This window comes from Lissotriton vulgaris, unplaced genomic scaffold, assembly GCF_964263255.1.
Source record: "Lissotriton vulgaris unplaced genomic scaffold, aLisVul1.2 SCAFFOLD_3164, whole genome shotgun sequence".
In the NCBI taxonomy this organism is placed as follows: domain Eukaryota; kingdom Metazoa; phylum Chordata; class Amphibia; order Caudata; family Salamandridae; genus Lissotriton; species Lissotriton vulgaris.
Genome location: NW_028248696.1, coordinates 117,418 through 128,493, shown reverse-complemented (window position 1 = coordinate 128,493; position 11,076 = coordinate 117,418).

The window sequence follows — 11,076 nt, the reverse complement described above, 5'->3', positions numbered from 1 at the left end:
ATGCGTTGTAACACCCACACTTCTTCTCATGGTACAACATACAGTAGCAGAAAGATGTTTTATGAAACCAGCTTGCTTTCCTCTTCTGGGAGCCACAAACACAACACATGATGGTGTAAGAGTGATGGGACAAGCCTACTTCTATCAAGGAGGGTCCTAAATGTATCTCAGATTTTTGGGATAGCAGAATGAGTTGGGTTTTGCCCTGTTTGTGGTGTCCCAGTTACCACACCCTTTAGTATGGGTATGGAAATGTTCTAGAGTGCAATAGAAGGAGGAAAATGGACTATAAACTTCTTCTGGATGCTGGATCTGACCATCTACCTGTGTCTACCCCATGGCACAATCGGTGAGCAGGTGAAATGTTCTGACCTGGAGGAAGAATCTTTAATTGAGCGTCTCCTTGGATTCTGAGTTGGTTTCATTCTCTGGGTCTATCCAGACAAGGGAGGTGGTGGATGACAATGGATGTGGCTGCAACAGACTGGAGCCAATACGCAAATTACAGGATGAGCCTGTAATCAGTTCACAGAGGACTCCTGTGTTCCGATTCCATTGTTCCGCCTGTGGGGGGCACTGTACATGGACCATCTACAGCCTCGAAATCGCCATTAAAACTCCTCCAAAGTCCCTCTCTGACGCCTTCCTGCCTGCTCCCATTTCAATATTGTATACAATCGAAAACCTAGATTTGCTTCATGGACTTCAGGTTCCATAATGCACTGCTAAAGTATTCAGTAATACCTGGAATCTGGTGTGCATTGCTTTCTATGGGAGCAGTCCTGCTGGTGCTAGCACTGGATTCTCTCCTGCAGGACTTGTGAGAGATGGAAAGTCTTACACCTGTCACCAGTCTTGTGCAGCCCAGTCATGTGAGTTCGCCTGGTCTGCTGCTGCCTGGAACTGCTTATAAGCTGCCGTTTGCTGAGGCTCCTTGTTCCTTTCAGTGGAGTTTGTTCCTCTGTGCACCGGACCTCTCGGTGCTTGTTTTTCAGTCCAGTTCCAGCCTTGCTTCAACCGCAGCTTGTGTCCTGTTCAGCCTGCTACAGATTTTCCCATCCCTGCTTTGCTTTACTCTCCTGTCTGCCTTTTTTCTACACCTTTGTGCAGCCCCTGAGCTGCTCCCTTTCTAATTGTTCCCAGTTTGTTCCTTCTTTTACTGATATTTCCCCTTTAGATATTCCTTTTGCTTCTACCATAGCTCTAGTATTTTCTCTTCAATCTCCTATGTTTGCCCCTAGTTCATGTTCCCCCTCTCAGTGATCCTTCTGCAGTCTCCAGTTACCTTGAAGTTCTAGTCTCTTGCTTGTTACAGCTCCTAGAAACCTTGTGGTTGACGTCCCTGTTTGTTCTCCAGTTTTTCCTTGAATGCCTTACTCCTGACTATTTTCTACAGCTTTCTCGTGCTTGCTCTCTATTTTCCTCTTGAACTTTTGTGCCTGATAGGTGTACTATTAGGTCCTCACTTGTGTATATAGCATTCCTTTGCAGTGTACAGGGGTTGGCTTCTGGTTTCCATGAGGCAATTCCTGCCCCATCCTTTGTCTTGAGCCACATGTAGTCTTAGGTGCCTTACCTGGGACAGTATGACATTTCTATTTTTCTTAGGAATCTCCACTGTGTCTCCAGCTTGACCCTTAAGGGCTTGTCTCATGTACATTCCTTGTTTGTGCCCCGGGGTCCAGATACAGAATCGCTTCTGCTGCCTCCTTCCTACGCGGTTTGCAGGGTGACCGTGTGTAAGACTCATCTGCACAGACACATTGACGGATCCTGTTGCTGTTGGAAGGTCTGAGCTTTACCTGTGTACATCCCTAGTGGTAACCCAGTGTGTTTGCCCATTATTGGCTACAATCCATGTTTGCTCACATTAAGGTTGCTTTGCCTTCTCTATCTGTTCTCTAATCTGTTCTCCGGGTGTACGCCTTTGTCTGCCCCCCAGCTTCGATACGCTACATTCGTAGGGAGATATTCCTTGACCTTGAGGGGTGCCCGAGTTCCTGGCATCCTGAGGAAGCCAACTCGAACATGCCCTGATAATGCAGGCTCTGCTTGGAGGAACCACCCATAACCTGAACAGAGTAGCTTCTCTGAAACCAGCCGGATTTCGTGCAATGCATGTTGTGCACTCAACCATAAAGCTTCCCCAGGTGCGCACTTGCCCTCGCACACCAGCATTTGTCTTCAAAGGCTTGAAAGCTTGAAGGCAATCTGCTTCCCCGCCCCCCTGGTGTTTATAGCTTTTCTCGCTCGCTAATGCGTTTTTTTCCCCTCCCACCCTTCCTTTGATGTCCGCCACTCGTGGCCTCTGCCTGTCACCTCTCCGTCCTTCACAGCCCCCTCTGTCATGGAATCTCAAATTTGGGGACTACATCTTCAAAACAAGCCTGTTCATGTTGACACTTGCAATTAGAATCCTTTCTTTCTTTCCTCCCTCCCTTTCATTAATTTCTTTCTTTCCTTCCTCCCTTCTTCCTTCTTTCTTTCGTTCTTTCTTTCTTTCTTCCCTTCCCTTCCACATTATCACTCAGCACCACCACAGCATCACTCAGCAACACCACAGCACCACTCAGCACCACCACAGCACCACTCAGCACCACCACAGCACCACTCAGCTGTGGTAAATAAAATTTACCGGACCATTTTTCATGCATTAAATAAACAAGAGGGATAGCTCAATCAAATGAGAGGCAGAGTCCGTGTTATCTGAGTCATACGGGCTTTAATGGGATGCCTCGAGGCAGGGGACATCGGGTTCCATCACCACTAAGGTTCAGGAAGGGACAATCTCTCTTAGTTTATTAACATCACACAATATATATAGTAAAACAGTATAATTGCATTGAATACAGTAGGCGTGACAAGTGAAAAGTAAAAGATAAGAACACATGTGCGTAGCAGGAGGCGTGTAAGAAGGGCGTACACGTGGGCGTGCACTTAACTTGTCAGAGAAACGTCACAAGAAACGTCATAAGTGGGTGGATGTATAGAGAAAGTTTGCAGGGTCAGCAGAAACTTATGACCTGGATGCGCGCGCAGCTGGCATGACGTGTAACTGGGGAGAGCTGGGGGCTTTGACTTTAGTTCTAGTAGAAGAGTCTCGATGTCTGGGATGTCAGGACGACCTATACCTATAACCTATCTGATATCTCATGTTTGGAGGATGTAGTGTCTGGAGTGAAAGGTCTCTCGAGCAGGGGCCATACATCACTGAATGCTAGGGAGTGCATACGTGTCTTGGTACAATGCGCGGGGGCCATGGGCCTACCATGGTAACGGGTGCTGTAAATCGCTTGCATGGAGACAGGAAGGCAGGGCCCTTTACTCTGCAGCCGGGAATATGTATACCTATTTCACTAGACTGGAATGTGTTTTCGAGGAGGCTGAGCAGATAACTTGTAGGCAAAATACGGTCTTGGCAGGCAGGCAGGCCAGGCCGAGCCGGGCACCGCTTCGCTGGAAAGGAAGTAAGGCAGAGGTCAGGGATGCATACCAGAACAGCAGCTTTCAGAAACAGAAGAGACTTCGGAGCCTCAATTCAGGGCCTAGCTCGGCAGAGCCAGGAAAACATGGCTTCGCGTTAAAAGTGCACCATGTAAAGACGTTGGCAACATAGGTTTAGAAACCAGATTAATGTTGCTTTCTTGGAGAACTTGGTAGATAACATGTTAACGTTGGACGCAAATGCATTTGCGTCTTCATTTTCGGCCATGGAGGGAAAATGCACGGAGGTCATGCATGTACATGGGACGTTGGGGTACACGATAGGGGACATACCTGGTCATATAAAATTCGATTTACCTCATTCCCTCCTTGTCCCCTACGTTCCCTTCAGGATATATCTATGTTCATGAGACAATCTATCTGTTCATATAACATCATTTGCTCGTCCTTTCTCATTCGAGCTCGGGATCGTGGACTTGGACGGGGAATACAAGCTGTGGCGCACAAGCCGCAAATCGCTGGCCCACATGGTAGACAAAGACAACAACTGAATACTATAAGGAATATTATTCCTAGGAATGACAATACTTTCCATCCCCAGGCGGAAATCACACTCCAGAACCAACCGGACCACGTCCAGGTGCCTGGATTCTGGTGTATCAGGTGAGCAATCTCATGAAGCCTTGTGATGGCTTTGTATACTGATGGTGCATTATTAGGAATGAAAATGCAACAACTAGATCCGATGACTCTACAAGCCCCGCCCCTATCGGCCAGGATGACGTCAAGGACAAGGCGATTTTGAACAACAACAAGTCTCATAGCAGACTGCTCTTCAGTCAAGTTACCTTGGGCAAAAGTAGTTTCATTCACTACTGCTTCAAGGGTACGTGTCAATCTACGTATTAATTTACTATTTTGAATGGGGCCTATGAAGAAAAAGAATCCTTTATTGAAATCTGTGTATTGCTCTAACGTTGTTTCAGTCTGATCGACAATCGGGGTCTTGATCTCCCTTCTATGTCTTACATGCACAAGATGTGTATTTCGGTGATAATCAGGTGGGGCTAGAAAAACAGGTGGCAGTAGGAATGCAATGTAACATGTTCCATCCCAATCTAAGGGCAGACGGACATAAGCTGTGGACCCACAAATAAAATAAGAATGACGGGAGGCTTTGAAAGTAGACTTTCCCTTATCACTGAATTCGACCACAGTATTACAATCACTGTGTCCTAGATGTACTGAACCATTCTTTCTAATGTATAATTCACCTTTCACTGGTAAAACTGTAATAGATGGCAGGTCTATATTAGTCTCAGACTGGACGTTCAAAATCATGAGATTAAGTGTGAAATTACCTAATCCATACACTTCATTTTCTAAATCGGTTCCTGTTCTTTGGGGAAGACCCTCCTTGTCTGGGAAACATGCTTTATTCATAACTGTATTCAGATCTCCCCATATCCAATTACCTTGGGAAACTTTGGACTCGCTGTCTAATGATGACATTAAAGTAAACCATGCTCCACATGTACCATTATGCGTAAACGGGTAGGGAAAGAGGGGCAGAGCTCCCTTGTATTTCTGATAGGGAGGGAGTCGGCCACATACCCAGCAATTGGTGGCATTGCTGGTCTGGTGAGAATGGTGTAACATACTGATAAAAGTGTTGTTGCGCAGCGCAAGTCGATAGGAAAGTTCATGTGGGGGCAGGTCACTGAAAGTGTGCTCTACAGTATCATTGGAAGAAGTATGTACATGTGAATCAAGAGGAAAGAAAACATGTAGCATTAAACTTATGCATATGATCGTAAGACTCAGAAGAAACATGAAAATTAAGGCGATAACACATCGACTGTGTAGATTTTTACAATAGTGTTTTCTCTTTTCGATTCGCCTATCTCTCTCACTATGTGGGTCTATCTTATACATGTCAGAAACCTGTCTAACCGCTTCACCCGAGGGGGACTTAAACAATTAAACGCTGTCTGACTTACTAGACCTCAACTTGGCTCGGTATTCCTGTTGGGGAGTTTTCTCTAACAGGGGGAGTTTAGAGTCAACGTCAAAAAGGGGGCAGTCCTTAATCGAAGTCTCTGGACACAGTCCGTGCACTTTTTTAATATGGCTGGAGTGTAGCCATCCCTTGCGACCTTCTAGCTTTACGGCGGTCCTCGTTGTCATCAACACCAGTTTTGGCTGCTTCCATCTGGGTTCCAGCGGACTTGATCTGTCGAAATTTCGTACATAGACGTACTCTCCTGGAACGACTTGATGCGGTTTTACTTGGGTGTTGTCCGGGAAGGCAGCCGCGACCTGTGAACGACAAGATTGTAGTGCAGACATCAAGGAAGCCAAGTAATCTGTCAGCATAGTACTTTCAACATCAGTGATCTTTCTTGGCATAGGCGTACCCCACATATTTGGGGGACGACCGAAAATAATTTCATAAGGTGACAAACCAGTTCTAGAATGGGCTACCATTCGCATGTAAAAGAGGGCAACCGGCAGGGCTACTATCCAATCTACACCTTTTTCTGCACAGACTTTTGCTAAGCGTGTTTTCAGGGTCTGATTATGTCGCTCGACCAAACCTGCTGCTTCGGGGTGTCGTACACAGTGGAATTTCCACTGGTAACCTAACAGGAGTGATACCTGTTTCATAAGCTCGGACGAGAATGGCTGTCCATTATCAGAGTACACAACACGGGGCAAACCATATCGTGGGAAAAATTCACGAACCAACTGCTTGGCAGTGGTCGCGGCGGTGTAATCTGGGACTGGATATGCTTCTGTCCATCGGGAAAGGGCACATACAACTACGAGGACATACTTGAATCCTCTACATCTGTCCATCTGGATATAATCCATCTGGAGGACTTCAAAAGGGTGGTCAGGAGGATGAAATCCACCTTGTTCCACGGGAATGTCTTTGCCTGGATTGAACTGACAACAGATCATACAGGTACGTACCTTCTGTTTCGCTGCTGCACGTAAATGCTTGTTGAACCAAAGATTCTGAATGCTGTCTAACATGGCTTTTTCTCCTAAATGTGCTGGACTATGTGCTGTGTTGATGATAACTTGAACCATGGAGTCGGGGAGGAACCATGTGGCTCTTCCCTTCGTCAACCATCCCTGATCTATCTGGATCCCTCCTAGGTCAGTCCATTTCTTGATTTCATCTGGAGTAGCATGTGTCTGTATGTCTATTACGTCCTGTGTGGGATCCTTAACTGTCATGCAATGTGTCAGTGAATTTACTTCAGTCTTTGTCGTGTCAGTCGGTATGTCGCTTTGGGTCTGAGCTGTGAGTTTAGCTGTTCGATCTGCCAGGTCGTTACCCTGGGAAATAGTGTCAGTAATTTTAGTATGTGCTTTGCACTTCATAATGGCAATGGCTGTAGGCAAATGTATTGCTTCTAACAGAGCTTGAATGAGAGGGCCGTGTTGTATCTTGGCACCGTGAGAAGTTAAAAAACCTCTTTCTTGCCAGAGAACACCGAAGTCGTGAACGACTCCAAATGCATACTGTGAGTCTGTGTATATGTTAACTTTCTTGTTCTTGGCTAGTATTCAGGCTTGAGTCAGAGCAATGAGCTCTGCTGCTTGAGCAGATAATGTGTCAATACAATGGGTTTCTATGACGTCAGTTTCAGTGGTCACTGCATATGCGGCCACTAACTCACCTGCGTTTGTTCTCATACATGAACCATCCACGTAAAGTGTCAGGTCTGGATCGGACAATGCAATGTCTGTCAAGTCTTGTCTGGGCTTTGTCACGGTATTAATGACTTCTACACAGTCATGTGGTGTTGGATCAATTGTATTTGAGGGTAACAGTGTAGCAGGGTTGAGTATGTTGCAACGTCTGATTTCTATGTGTGGCTGGAACAGTGTCAGTTCGTAACCTGTCAGTCGTGCTATGGTCAAGTGCTGAGTCTGGGTTCGGTTTAGAAGAACTTCCACGGAGTGTGGAACTTGTACTGTCAGGGGATGTCCTAACACTATCGAGTCGCTTTGTCTGATAGCTAGAGCTGTCGCTGCAACTGATTTTAAGCACGCAGGCAAGGCCTGGGCTACTGGATCCAATGTACTAGAAAAATAAGCACAGGGCTTGTGTTTTCCTGCTTGATCTTGTGTGAGGACAGATAATGCTGTGCCATCACGTTCTGTGACAAAAAGTGTAAAAGGTTTACTGTAACATGGGGTCGCTAAAACAGGTGCTTGACATAGGGCTTTCTTCAATTCGTCAAAAGCTTGTGTATGTTCCTGAGTCCAAGGGAGGACAGTCGAAGTCGCTGCCTCCTGTGTTGTCAACTGTATGAGTGGTTTGGCAAGATATGCATACTGAGGGATCCACTGTCTACAGTAAGAGGTAAGGCCAATGAAGGCCCGTACTTCCTTTTGTGTCTTGGGCTGTGGCAGATGTGCGATTAACTGGATGCGGTCTGGTGTTAGCTGTCTCCCCCTCTTGGACAGCAAGTGACCTAAGTATACCACTTGCTGGGCACAGAATTGGAGCTTCGAAGGGGACACTTTATGCCCCTTTTCGGCCAGAAAATACAAGACTGTCAGTGAAGCGCGTTCGCACTCACGTTCGGTCCGTGCGGTAATCAACAAGTCATCCACATATTGCAGCAGAGCAGTGTCAGTAGGCATGTGAATATTGTCTAGTTGTCGTTTCAGGGCTTGACTGTAAATACTAGGACTTTCCGTGAACCCTTGAGGTGCACATGCAAATTTGAAGCTTCGACCATTTAAACAGAATCCGAAAAGGTACTGGCTTTCCGGATGAATGGGGACACTAAAGAAGGCGTTTTTCAGATCAATTACGGTGAAAAACGCAGCTTCGGAATCAATGGCAGTCAATAGGGAAGAAATGTCTGGCACTACTGGGTACTGGGGAATGATGCATTTATTGAGTTCTCGAAGGTCGATCACCAGTCTGTAGACTGGAGGTGCATTTGGGTCCGTTCGTTTAAGAATCGGAATGATTGGAGAATTACATACATTGGAGTCAGTTTCTACAACTACTCCTTGAGCAATGAGCTCATCAATAATTTTCAGTAAGGCTGCTACAGCCTCAGGTGGCAATTTGTATTGTCAGATTCGGGGCAGAACAACACCTTGTTTGAGAGTGACACGATAGGGTGTAATGTGCATACAACCTACATCAGTTGGACCTTGCGCCCATAAATGCTGTGGTACATTTTGCAATCTCGGATCAAAATCTCTCAACACATAATGACCTTTGAAGTCAAGCAAAAACAATCTCACTCCTTCCGGAGAACAACAGATCACAGCTCCCAGTGCTTTCAATGTTTTAATACCAAGCAGATTTTCTGGACATGCTTTCGTAAGTAATAAGTCTGTAGTACGGGATAATGGACCAACTTCTAGGGAAACTGGCTTTGACACTTCATTAACAATAGGCTTTCCTGAAAAACCCAGGGAAACATTCTGTGAGCCTGAGAGGGGCGCCCCTGGAACCTCGTCATGACTAATGGTAGTTCTGCTCGCCCCTGTATCAATCAAAAATTTTCGGTCTTTCCCTAATACCTGACTATGTACATAGGGACCATCTTGATCTACAGGAACCTCGATAAGAGGCAAGCCAACCTCCCTCTCTAGGCTGTTTCATGTATACTGTTGATAATCGGGGTAATCTGACTGTGCATACTGGTACATTTGCTGTGTGACATGTTGCGTGGCAGCAATTGGTTGGGGTTGCGGTACAGCTACTGTTTGCTGTGTATTCTGGGGAGGTTGCGTATTCTGTGGAATATGCTGTGGAACGTGTTCATGTCTAGGAGGACGCGGTCTTTCTTTCGTCCTTCCTGTAGCAATATTGTGTTTCAGAACCAGACATTCGTTGATATAGTGACCTGGCTGTTTACAATAATTGCAATTCCCTTTAACAGGAGCTGCAGAAGGACTAGTCTGTGTCGTACCCCTCTTCTGGCTGTCTGCTGGGACGGACTGGGCAACTAGCACTTTCATTTTCGTATCTTTCATACGTCTCTGTTCATGGTCGTGTTCCTCTCTAATTCGGTTTTGGTGGTACTGTAACATTTGTAACATTTGGGAAGGGGTATTTGCTTGCCATGTACTTTCGACTTTCACTTGCCATGTACTTTCGACTTTCAATACTCTGTTCTTAACTTGTGGTAAGGAATTCTCGACTAATTTAGTCACGAACAGATGTGGATATGATTCGCTACTTGTTTTCAGGCCACTATTAATAATGAAACATTTCTCAAATCTGGAATAAAAATCACTAGTGTCTTCATCTTGTTTCTGTTTGCAGGCTGAGATCGCATCCCAGTCTTCCTTTTTAATTGTCAATAATCTAGGCAAGACTTGTACTAATAATCCTGGTAATGCTTTAGCATGGTCTCCAAGACCAACACCTGGGACTCGTGTGTTTTCTAATACTGTCCAGTCAATCTTTTTCTCTCCCACCTCCCATTCCTTCTCTTTAAGTTTTTCGTAAATACCAGCCGGCAACAATACCTTTAACATTTTAAGAATGTCGGGATACGTGTAATCTCCCATGAGTAACATGTCTTTTAATTCACGGTGGAATCCAGCTAGGTCTTTATCATGACAGGGCACTAATTTCTTCATTTCCAATAATTCCATTTTGGTCAGGGGGGTGTATACGAATACTCGTTGGAGCTCACCTCCCGTGTTCAGGACGGGATGTACTTCTCGCAAGGGATTCTGTCTGTCTATGTAAAATGGTTTCCTTACTGGGGGTGGGACAGGATCAAAATGTGGAGTTAGGAAAGTTCTGTATTTGTGACGGTGTTCTAGAATGATGTTAATTAAATCGGTACCTAGGCCTCTCCATCTCTTTAGGAGTAATTCTTCCAGTATATTATATAGGGGACCTGGATCAGAATACTGACTTTTATATAGTGTAATGAGATGCTGGATCATGTACATACCCGCCAAACGCTGTTCGTCTGGGGTAAGACTCAAAAACGTCTGCGCTACTGAATCATCTTTATATATATCATTATTTCCAGCCCATTGGACTGCTGATCGTGCTAGTTCCTGATCACGCATAGTACTAAGTTCACTGTAACCTATTCTTTCTTTCAGTATTTTATTGGTGTCTTGGAATATATGTTCAAGAGAACATTGTTCTGGTATGGGAGAAAGAAAACATTTCTTGTTTTCTAGACAAATGGGTCTGTCAAAAGGTCTGTCAAAAGAATACGGTTTAGGGAGTCTTGCTCTACCTACGTACGCTATTCTATCCGCGTCTTCTACAGTATTGTCATCATCCTCCTCTGAGGTTTCATTCTTGTCTGTCTCGGCTCCTCTAGCCGCCTTTTCTCTTCCACGTATTGTCATTATTTCTTTACGGATCTTTCTGTACATGGCTTCAATGCTATTTTGTTTATCATGTTTACCATCAGCTATATTGTTACTCCAATTTATCAGTACGTCCATCTCCTCTTTGCTTGTACTTGGCCGATCTCGTTCCCTTATCAAACAATTAATCAGGAACCGTAAGATCATACTTTGTGTCTCAACCTTTTGATGTGCCATGGCCTCGCGAATGCATTCTGGTCTCTCCCCTGTGTTCTAATAAAATGATATATATTGTCTAGATGG